General features: G+C 45.5%; 1 protein-coding gene across 1 annotated transcript in view; it reads left to right on the plus strand.

Moving 5' to 3' along the window:
- LOC146810896 (5-phosphohydroxy-L-lysine phospho-lyase-like) overlaps positions 1-12,308 on the plus strand; it is a 250,027-nt gene that overhangs the window by 98,007 nt on the left and 139,712 nt on the right. The window lies entirely within an intron of this gene.

The raw sequence follows: 12,308 nt of genomic DNA on the forward strand, positions 1-12,308 counted from the left end.
GCTCTGCGTCAGCATGTGTACGTTTAGTGTGTTCTGCATAATTAAGGCAGCGCAGCCTTTCCAATAGGGCAAGATGCTCTAGTTGAGATTGGTGCGGTTGCTCTCGAGCGGTGCTGGAAGTCCGAGCTAGTTCATCTAGGCCCAACAGTCTTCTCTCCAATTGGGAGATGTCAGTGGTAAGGCGATGGTACATGTTGAGTGTGTTGTTCATACAGTGTCCACGAATGAATACCTTGAAAGCATCTCACTCTATTAAGGGGGAGGAGGGTAAGCCAGTGTTAGTGTCAAAATATTCAGTGAGATTATTAGAAATGGAAGCACGAAATTGGGGGTTCTTCCAGTGTGGATGGTTGTAGTTACCAGAGGGTTAAAGGTGGAGGGATATGTTCCCAACAGAACTGTAATTGGAGTGGGTTATGGTCCGAGTGCTTGCTACCAAGGTATTCTGTGTAGGTGATGTGCGGAATGATGTCATGGGTGCAAGTAAACCTGTCGATGCGGACGTGTAGTCCATGTGCATGTGAATAGTAGGAGTGCACTGGTATTGGGGTTGTGAAGGCACCACACATCCAATAACCCCCAATTTTTTAGCCATGTGTCAAGGATATGTGAGTTAGAGGTAGCCACGGTGCGGATGAGTGGTGGGAAGGAGCGATCAAATCCCACCTCTAGGACACTGTTAAAATCCTTCCCCCCCCCCCCCCCCCTGAAGCTAGGGGATGGCATTCCATCGGGCCATGGTTGTGTATAAGGAGTGAAGGAAAGGAGCCTGGTCTACATTAGATGCATATATCGCTCCTAGGAACACCTGCCCACCATCAAAACAGCCCTCCACAAACTCATATCAACCCTCTGGGTCCACAAACGTTTGTTTGACAGCAAAGGGGACTCCTGCCCTGATCCAATCAGGACCCCTCGAGCATAGGTAGAATAATTTGTGGAGGACACTTGTCCTTCCCATCTTTTCTGTGGTCTGGATGCCTCCTCACCTGTAATGTGTGACTCTTGTAAGTAGGCAATGTGTGTGTCTGTGATGCAGCTAAAAGTATAACACGTATCTGCAAGAAGGGGTGTGAATATCTTTCACATGCCAGGTGATGATTTTGGTGGCGGCTGTGGTGTGGTGTCTTAGGGTTTAGCAGCTCTGTTCGCCCTAAGCATGGATTCCAGAGCTTGATTAAGCGTATGAAATAAAGAACGAGTGCAACTCGTAACAATAAACAAACAAAAATGCAATAACATAACAATGAACAGTTAATACCTTAGAGAGCAGGTATACAACGGATACTCCCCAAAACAGGTGAAGTTAAAGCGACCAGTAAAAAGAAGCCAGTCTAGGTGGTGAGCAGGGAGATGAGATTTTGAACAGCTGCCGCTTCCCGTGTTGAGTGAAAGGAAAAGAAAATCGCCCTGGACGATTACCCAAGCCCCCGCAGCACAGTGTCCACTAAAAGAGTTCAAGTAACAACCATGAAGCCCCACCACCCCACGTGGAACATAAACAAAACATTTTGCAAACAGCATACAACCGGAGGGGGGGGGGGGGGGGGGGCAAGTAAGGGTAGAAAAGATATGCATGTACAATCACACCATGTTTCACAGGATATAGTCTGATGTTTGGAGAGTCACCATGGGCATTCCATCAGTGCTCGGTAGGGATAATATCAGATTTAAGAGTACAGGGGTGAAACTGTATAACCAAGTCACTATGTACGCCTCTGCATCACTCCCTTCAACGCCTTCAGGGAAGCCCACCACTCTGATGTTGTTTCCTTGAGATCTCTCTTTGCCATCTTCAGCAAGTTCCTCCAGGATGCGTAGTTTCTCCTTTAAAATGGTGAGATGGGATTGCAAGTCTGAGGTCTGTGGTTGGAGAGTTGCTACTGCTTGTTTCTCAGACCACACTCTGTAAGTTTCCAGTGGTCATCGCGTAGCAGGGTGAGGTTGTAGCTACAGCATCAATCTTTGACCCCATGGGGGTGTGGGATCTTTCAGTTGCTGCAAGTACTTCATCCAATGTATCATGATTGTTACTGGGTCTAACAGATGACCCAAAAAGTTCAGTAATTTGCTGAGCACTAGATGATGGTGTCGATAGGCAGGAGCGTGTGGCCACGGTACCATTTCTGGGTTGCTTTATGATGAAGAATCACTGGAGTAAGTGCGGAATAGAGTTAGGGTTGTAAAGCAACCTTTGGCCCACTTATGTTGAAGTAGACCACAACCCCTAACATCTTACAGCACGAGCTGCCCAGTATAAAGCACCAGTACCAGAGTACAATTGAGGATTCAATGTTACTTAAAAGTTGTGTAAGGAATATCACATGGCTAGAGAGACGTGACAGGTAAGTTTAATCTAGGACAACATCAGGTATAGTAGGTTGTGTGATACAGAAGAACAACTTTGACGATTTAAGGCAGACGTCTTCAATCTGGCGCGCCATCATCTCAGGGGGGGGGCGCGCACTTCACCTGAAACCTCACCTTTGTTTTCAAATGTCCCACGTCGACTCGAAAGTACGTTTACTTCCTGCATTTCTTCCCCATTTCAAATGGGGATTTTGGATTGGCTAACTCCTGCACAGTAGCCAATCAGCACTTAGTAACGTCATCACTGATGTTACACCAATGAAGGGGGCTGCATTACAGATGGCAGGAAGTGCCGCGAAACCAGGAGCATAAAGCTCCTGAAGTCTTTAACTTTTTGGGTAGTGTGGCGTTTCTTCACTCCTCCCGTTTGCTGCCTTTTACTTCCTTAGGTTGCTGTCCTGTCGAGGTTATCTTGGTCTGAGATTTACATTTTGCTTCCTCACAGTGAAGAATTCTTCTGCTGATGCACTGGCGTTCTCCTGTTGCTGTCGGAAGATTTAAACTACCAGTTTATTTGCAGCGTGTAAAATATTCTTTCCATGCAAACTTTCTTTCGATGTTTTCTAAGTCAGGGCAGAGGTGGCTGTGGGGAGGAAGCTGGGGTGGGGTTGGGGAGAGGGAAATCGAAGGCACACGATGTTAGTTTTAACTATCCTGCACTGGGGCACGACGTGCTCATACTTTTAAAATTTTAAGAAACCTCCCTGGGGGTTTCAGCAAGGCCTGTCAGGAACAGAGGCGTGCTTCTTATCTGGGAGGCTTGCAAATGTCTTCCCGGTACCCCGGTTTTGCAAGATATTGTGAGCAGAAACTGCAATATTTTTCTGTTTCTGTACACGTTATTTTTTTTTCGATATAATAGGATGCATCAAGTAAAATTGATGTGGGGAGGGAAGCTCGGAGCGAATGTCTGCCCACCCTAGTAAGGTTACCAGCAAACCATAGCGCTCTTGTGTTCAGCAGGTTTTTTAAAATCAAATCTATTTAGGAAGGGCCTGTGGCTCTCCAGACCTCCACCCTTCCTCGCTCTCACACATGTGCCTGCCATGGACTTTTCTTTTACAAATCAGCAATGTGTTGTCTTCAGTTGGAACAACTAATCTGGACCCGGTCTGCACTACATCTCCCAGAATACATCATGCAGTTAATTAAAGTGAGCTGAGCAGCGCTGGTCACACTGAGTCACCTGGCAGGAAATATTGAAACGTTTCTTGTTAAGGCCTAACTATAGTAATTCAATTTATTCAGCCTCAGTGTATTGTGCAGTGCACTTGCCACCCGAATGTGTTTGTGTTAATTAGCAAATGCCTTTTTGGCATCGCGCGATCAGACAACTGCCTACAGTCCGTGGGTGCCAGTTGTAAAGTGTGTCACATTACAACACATTCAGTTCCTCACTGTGCTAAGGTGACATAGGTCAGACCTCCATTGCCCCGGTGCAGGAAGAGAGTGTAAATCATGATCTACTGTTACACTGACTTGGTATGCTATCAAAATGTGCTTTTGCTGGCACAGTCATGTTGCTCAAATGGGTGCAATTCCAGATATTTATGTTTCCCTCATCTTCACTGCTTGAGTTTGCTCGTGAGAAAGTGTCACTCATAGTCATTGAAATGGTACTCACAATTACACTGAAATTATGAAAATGTCACATAGCAATCTGAAACCTTGGCACACCTATTGAGAGCAAGGTAATTTAAAGAAAATTGCAATGGGCATGACGTGCCCATACTTCTGTAGTGTAAAGAAACATCTCTGGGGGTTTCAGCAAGGCCCTTAGGAACAGAGCAAAGGAGAAAGAAACTCTGTGTGCCCAAATATAGACAACAAAATCCTGGAGCACGGCGCCTTCTCCTGTTCAAAGAGATTTTCATTTTTACATTATTACAAAAACTGTTCTATCCAAATGGGAATCACCAATTCACTCCTAGGGAGCCACTTATTACCAGACAAAAGAACAACACAAGAGAGCAAAGACATTTTATTTTCAGGAAGTAAAGCAAGAGTGCCTCATCCTCACGGAATCTGTACACACAGCACAACTGCTATCAAAACTCTCTTGCCTTATAGCTCTTCCTATTTATGTGAGATTGGGTTCTCGGCACTTGCGGTATTAAAGACTAAGTACCGTTCAAGACTGGATTTTGGAGCACAACCTGAGGATGGCTGTAGCGAAAATCCATCCATCCAGATTGACCGTCTCTGTGGCGAATGACAGGCACACCCGTCACATTAATGTTGGTGGTGTTATAATCAATCTATGGCATGTGTAAAACGAAGCATCCTAGTAAAAACTATTTGCGCACATTTTATCTTGGAAAATTGTGTCTTGAGCTGTGTAATAAGCCTGTCATTTAACCACACCCTCTACACACTCTTATTGTGTTGAACATTATTTGCCGGATATGGCCGGGATATGCTGGTGGCGCTCAAATATGTAGTGTACCAGATTCCAGAAATTTCTGTCAGGTGGTGGAGGGGGCCCGACATTTAAAAAAATTCAGCTGGGGGGGCTCAACCTACAAAAGTTTCAAGACCTCTGATTTAAGGAGAGGGAAGGGATATCACTGGGACATCACTTTACAGTTTGTAGCAACAGGCAGTGTGTGGCAAGGTCTGGGAGTCTAAGTACCAGAGGTTAGGATTAACACGTGTGGTAGGAGGGCTTATTTCGATACAGCACCTCATAGGGGATCTTTCAGGGTGTGGGTGCTGGTTCAGGAGCCCGTAGGGTACAGGGGGACAGCAGAGTGTAAGCGTAACATTGCATGTGCATGGTCCCATTGCGGCGGTACATCTGGTTTATGGTGCAAGGGTTCACTGATGGAGGGCACGAGGTACACTGAATGGCAAAGGGGGGCCGCTGACACTGGTAGCTGGTAATAGGTGCTGGGGGTAAAGGGGGAGACCAGAAGAAATGTATTAGGAATAGGAGTACAGTTCGTACCCACTCTGTTTCTCATCTGGCGACTGATGTAGAACTCTGTAGAACTCCTCTACCGTTGCCTCTCTTGGGGCTCATCAATGCACAAAGTTGATTCCAAGTGATTCCACACGTCTGCCTCACCTTGGGCACCAGTGAGGTCATGTCTGTTGCCACCAGCTGTTGCGTTAGAAGCAAAGTGAGGTCCCAGTGATTTAGATCCGTGCTGTACAGAGAACAGGTCAGACTGTATATTTGAGGTGCCTCCATGGGCCTAGCAAGGTGTAGAAGACAGGAAGGGGATTTGTTTCTTTGCCACTGTGAGCAGTCGCGGTAGAGCCCTGTAAAGCCATGTGGAGGAATCGGCGGGCCTGACGCACACACCGTGGTGGCCCCACACCCAGCGCAGACACTGGGGGAGGCACTCCCCCTGGAGTACAGCGAGTCCCATGGCCGGGTCGGGTAACTTCCCAGCAGTGTCTCAAAGGTCACGAGGGGCATGGGTCCGGATGGCTGTCTGCCAGTGCACAGCAAGCAGGGCCTCGTAGATTGGGGTTTCCTAAGGGCGCTGCAAACAGTGTGGGCCCGCACCTTCCAGTAGCCCCTGAAGGTCCAGACGCACTTGGGGGCTAGCCAGACGTCACCTGCGACTTACCGCCTACAGCTAGACATCAGCACGCTCTCGCTCAGGGGTGCTGCATAAGGGCTGTGGCTGGCCTTGGCAAAATGGTTTGCATCACACATTGATATGAAACATGGGGTAATTGACCTGCATCAAGTTATACGGAAACTCAAAGAGGGAAATAAATTGGCCTATAGGAGAGGGAGCTCAGCCTTCATTTAGACGATGACCAGTGAGATGAGAAACTCCTTAGAAACACCAGTCACTCTAGCAACACTAATAATAGAGAGACACTGTAGAAGATAATTTTTAGATTGCTCCTGTCCCTGAAGGATTACGTATGTTTTACCTGCACAAGTCAGACAAATACTAGAGGGGTTGCGACAAAGTTGCAAGTATTTCTCATTTATTTTGGTATTGTGCTAGGGTACTGGGGTTTTGAGAGAATATTTTTGGATTGATTAAAGAGATCATAGGAAGTAAGATAGGTAAGTGCCCTGTAATAGTCACACTGTGATGCCCCTCAGATGGGATATATCTTCAGCAGATGAGGAAAGGCAAACATATTGTTAACCTACTCCTTCTAGCTTGGAAGGAGAACCTGGCCCTATGGCGGAATCCTGAGGTGCCCCTCTCCTTCTGGGTGGGAATACCAGGCTTCTCCCATAGTGGGTGAGGCTCTGGTCTTCACTAAGTATGGAGATGCTTGCAAGTTGTATACATAAAACTTACGAAAATGTGTGGCCTGTTGTTATAGGACTTTGGAGCACTCCAATGTCCAAGAAGATTGAGGATGCTGCTGATAGTGGATACACTTTGAGGACCATTGAAATTGTTATGAGAGTCTTTGCATGTGTGAAGAGAATGCTAATGATGCATAAATTGCAATCTATGCAAAGGCCTGTGATTAGAGATGGCCGGCGAGGGATATGGGGTAGAGGCATGCTTGGTAAGGTAGAATTTTGATTTTGGGTGGTAGTTCCAAAATTTCGTAATGTACACTAATTCATCTTTGACATCAGATTACAGGACCAAATGAGTACACAGTCAGTGGCCCGCAGTGTTGCCAGTAAGGTTGAATAACCTCCTCTCCCGAACAACAAGTCCACGGGACTGGATGGGCTTCCGGGAGAATTTTACAAGGAGTTTCGAGACTTGCTGATCCCACACCTAGCTGAGATGCTGGAGGAGGCGTATGAGGAAGGGACACTGCCGGAGTCACTAAATGAAGCACTTCTGATAGCACTCCCGAAACACGGGAAGGACCCAACCCTATGTGACTCATATAGGCCACTATCCCTAATAAACATTGATGCCAAAATATTGGCAAAAATAATAGCAAACAGGATTCAGCCGTTGCTGTGTAAACTGGTGCTACCGGATCAGGCAGGGTTCATGCCAACGCGTTCTACCACGCACAACATACGCACCATATTTGCGCTGTTTCACCAGCTGGATCCAGATACGCACGCGGCTGTGGCCCTATTGGACGCTGCCAAGGCGTTCGACTCTGTCGAATGGGACTTCATGTATGTCACTCTACGAAGGATGGGGTTCCCAGAACCTTTCCTAAAGTGGATATCCTTATTGTACGCCAAGCCTACAGCACGGGTTAGAATCAACGGGAACACGTCCGGCCCCATAGAAATTACAAGAGGTACAAGACAGGGCTGCCCATTATCACCAATGCTATTTGCACTGATACTAGAACCATTGGCTTGCAAAATTAGGCAGAAGCATTCTGAGTCCGCCCTACAATTTGGCTTGCGACCCATAGGTATTGCACTATATGCAAACAACATGGTCCTCTACACCACACACCCTGACAAGAACCTGAACACGCTCATAAGGGAGTATATTAGATACGAGAAATTCTCCGGCCTTTGCATAAACTGAGATAAGTCAGTAGTGATACCTCTCACTGTGGGCACCCCAGAACCGGATTACGAATATCCGTTAAGATGGCAAACGGACCCAGTTAAATACTTGGGTATCTGGATACATCGCGACCCAGAACTAGTAATCAGAGAAAACTATGGAGCAGCACTGGTGCGGCTGGAGGAACAGGTAGAAAAGTGGATCAAACTGCCCCTCTCCATGGCGTATAGAATTGCAATACAGAAAATGGTTGTACTGCCTAGGTTCTTATACCTATTTTGGAACATACCGATATGGCTGAACAAGGCTTTCTTTGTCAAGATACGCTCTATATTGCACCGGCTAACATGGGCAGGGAAACAGGCTAGAACCAGCTGGAAGACGTTGACCCAGCCGTACTATCTAGGAGGATTTGGGGCGCCAGATTTCTAATTATACTTTCTCTGCGCACAAGCGCAGCACGCACACTACTGGACGAAAGCACATGCACATATCCCACATATAGCAGTGGAAAAGGATAGTATAAATCCGGCACCACTGCCAGCTTTCATGGCGGACCCGGTGATGCACACACCGCGAGACACGATACAGACAGTCAAATGCACCTCTAGAGCATGGCACGCGCTGGCTCATAGAGCACACAAATTTCCAATCTACGCACAAGCTCTTCCCATGGAAAAACACCCCAAGCTTACGGTAACACAGGAAAAGAAAATGTATGACCTCTTAGTGGAGATGGGACTGAGCACCCTGGGCACCATATTTCCGCATAATAAATTTATTAACTTGACGGACCCTGCGCTGTGTGCACACCAGTCCCCTATGAAGCAATTTGCGTATCTGAGGCTGCGCGAGGCTCTGCGGTCATTATATACAACATTTCCAGAGGAGCCTAGGCAATTAAATACACTACAGATTCTATTAACAGCACCGACGCGTCAGAATCTGGTGACGCGCCTTTACAATGCGGCCCAAGAAGAACAGGCCGGGAGGTCAAATGGTGCGTTGCTTAGATGGGAAGCAGCGTTGGGGGAGACGATAAGGGAACAGGACTGGCAGTATAGTTGCACGCAGCTCGCATTGCTCACGTCAAACTGTAATTTGCGCATCATCCACTTTAAATTTCTTCATCAGCTATATGACACGCCGACTAGGCTACATAGATTTGGACTGAGGGAGACAGATAGATGTCAGAGATGTAGCGGTGCGAGTGCGGATTTCTTGCACATGGCCTGGTCGTGCCACCAGTTGCAGACATACTGGCGAGAGGTCACCACTACACTCACAGACATGCTGACGGAGCAGATTCCCAACACACCGCTAGTGTGTTTATTGGGAGTCCTGAAGCTTAAATACGCACGACGCAGGAAGTTTTTGGCAGTTGCATTATTACTTGCTAAGAGACGAATAGCTATGCGGTGGGGGAGTAAGAGACCACCAAGGTTTAAGGACTGGTTCACAGACATGATATATTGTAAATCAACATTAGAGACATATGCAGAGGAACTCCCACAAACCTCCAGGCCTAGAGATTTCTGGGAACCATTGGTCCAATACCTGCAAAAGGCCGCGGAACCCAATGCTCTGAATGATCCCACACATACACACTAGGTGATCACGGAAAGGGCGGGACAGCAGGGACAAAGGTGTGGGGGCATACATAAGGTCGAAGGTATGCGAATTAGGATGGGGGGGCATTTGGTCCCTTTTTTTGTATCTCATTAAGCAGTGTGTCAGCGGTAAAAATATTGTAAAGTATTGAGGAGATTGTAAAATATCGGATGTAGATTCTACTCTCCAGTGCACAGAGGAAACTCTTATGTTAGATCTATAATGGTGCAGGGGCATGTAACTACTGGTTGGAAACAAAAAAATTATAAAAAAAAAAAAGGTTGAATAACCTCTGTAGCTCCATGTCCTAGACCTTTGTCATTCCTTTGCCTGTTGTGGCGTTTCTACATACTTTCTCTCTGCATGGATATTCGGAAAGCGGTAGAATATCTGCATGTCATATCAACATTTTTAAAAATATGGTGATAATTTTAGACTGTCCGAAACTTTAAGAAATATGTGTATTCCACAGAAAGATGTGTTCCATTTGTTCTGCCTGTCCCTAGCTATTAGCTTTGTGTCATAGTTCTCAGGTATGCCTTTATCATATCCCGCTGAGGCCTGTTTAGACTGTTCTAATACCCACCCTCGAAGGCAAGAATGGAAGGGTTTCAGTTGACCTAGTAGAATGGAAACATTCGCCCAACCCCTTTGAGTTCTTATATTGGCAGTCTTCTGGTGCCAAAACAATAATATAAATCATACTCACAGCCAACAGTTCTATTTATATCTATAGGTTTGGCAACTTGCTAGCTGTGAAACTGTTATAAAGGAAGCATTTCCACCTCCTCCCACATTTATTGTTGCTGTTGTTCTCATTATAGTCAAATGAAGAACTGCTGTTTATTTGGTGGGGAGATACTGGGGTGCTGAAATCTCCAATTCTGGTATGCCAGGATTCTATTTGGGGTAAAGCATTGGCTGGTCACTTCATGGTGCTGGAACGGGCAGGCGGGGACTATCCTGGCGTGCATTTACCAGGTGCACGTCTTCACCTGGTAAAAGTGGGTCCTGTGTTTCAGGACCTGAAACACTGTACCACTCATTGCCCAAAGCAGCACCCTTGTTTTGGGATATCACTCCGGGCAACTCTTAGTATCTGGAACAAAAGTTGAGTTCTTGATTTACGCCAGTTAGGAAAACTGCACATCACTCAGAGGTCATGGGGGGCATTAAGCTGAATGGAGGCAACAAGGTTGAATCCTTTCTTAGGTCATAAAGCTGTGGAGACAGAAACTATTCACACCTCTCCTACCCATAACATAGGCCAAGCAATGACTCCTACTTCTTCTGCAACCACTGTCTTTCTTTTCGACTCCATATTATATTTTTAAGCTAATCTGATGAAAAACATTTGTGCATACTTGACAGTGCCCTAATCATTCACTCTTCTACAGTCAAAACATCCACAATTAGCATATCTGTTCAGTATTAAACTTACCATTCGTAGCTGTGTTGATGGAAAATGTAGATACTCCAGCAACTTGTGCCCAACGCTTTCCTTAACACATGCCAATCTCTTGTTTGCCCCATGAATCCATTCAAAGCAATCAGTGTGTCATTTGTAACAAATCAGCAGTTGCTACCTACAGATGCAGGAATGCATTATTCCTTCTAGGTGTGTTATTGGCATTTCATTTGTATTTCCTCTTTACTAAAAAATGTTACTCAACCTCTAGAAGCACAAAATGTGACTTGAAAGCTGCACTCAAGGGCTGAAAAAGAAGCATTATTTGCTTTGGGCAACTCTGGCTTGGCTGATTAGCAACGTGGCTCTTCACTCTAGCTAACCCCAAACAAGGCCCTAAATATTTTCAATTAGAGTATTGGAATGTTGCGAGCTCCATTGAAAACACTGGAGTGCTCCGCCCTTCTAATGGCCGGTAGAAGCCTGGAGCTCCAACATTCCAATGTTTGTTCATAGCTGTTGTTGTGAACAGAAGGCCTCACGGAGCCCGAGAGGAAATCCCCCCGGGCTCCGTGAGGCCTTTGTTTTACAAATTTGAACATTCTGCATTCTAGGGTCGGAATATTCTAATAGCCTTAGAGACCTCTGCAGTGGGTTCTAGCAGCCATTAAAGGTCCACTCCCTTGTTAACTCTGGAGCGGGCCTTTAATGGCCGGTAGTGCCCGCTATGGGGGGCTCTAAGGCCATATTAGGTCTTATATGTCTGATTACAATGTAGCATATAAACAGAACTCAGTAATTGAACAAATAACTTTACAGATAGAAATACAAATCTTGCAAAGTAAATAAATGAATTTGAACACATAAAATTAAAGAAAACTGTACTCTTAGGAGAATATTTTTCCAATAGGAAATTTCCTTTCACCCGATGTCTTATATCAGCTACCACAGCTACATTTATGACTTCTAGACACCTTCTACAAACAGAACAGTACAAGAGTAGACAAATCTCACAAAGAAACCGACCGGCGAGCAGAGTAGTAAATTAATTGGCTAGATCCAAGAGTTCTAACCAGGAACCCAAAAAAATCAAGTGCATAGTTCTTCTAAGCAGCTTCAGATATTAAAGAAATTGCCTGGTTTGATGGATGTCCATCCTTTGCCTTTTCCAGCGAATCCAGGTCAGTTAAATAATCCAGACAGTGCAATAGTTTGATTGTTTTGGAGGATAATGTTTTAGGATAACATTAATTATTGACTCTGCTATCAAAATCTGTGCAACTTTGGTTTTACTTCACCAAGACCCTCTTCTCCACACCTTGGATGAAACTATACGTGATTTCTTCTAAAAATCGCCGCTTGAAAAAGAAAATGGTAAAAATAATAATAATGTTCCCTCAGAATCAGTTATGTTTATTACAACATCGCCTTGTAGTAACAACAGCTGTAATATATATTTTTCCCTACTTGTGTGTGTGTTTACTTCAGGGGTGATT

The sequence above is a fragment of the Triturus cristatus genome, chromosome 7 (genome assembly GCF_964204655.1).
Source record: "Triturus cristatus chromosome 7, aTriCri1.1, whole genome shotgun sequence".
Taxonomy (NCBI): domain Eukaryota; kingdom Metazoa; phylum Chordata; class Amphibia; order Caudata; family Salamandridae; genus Triturus; species Triturus cristatus.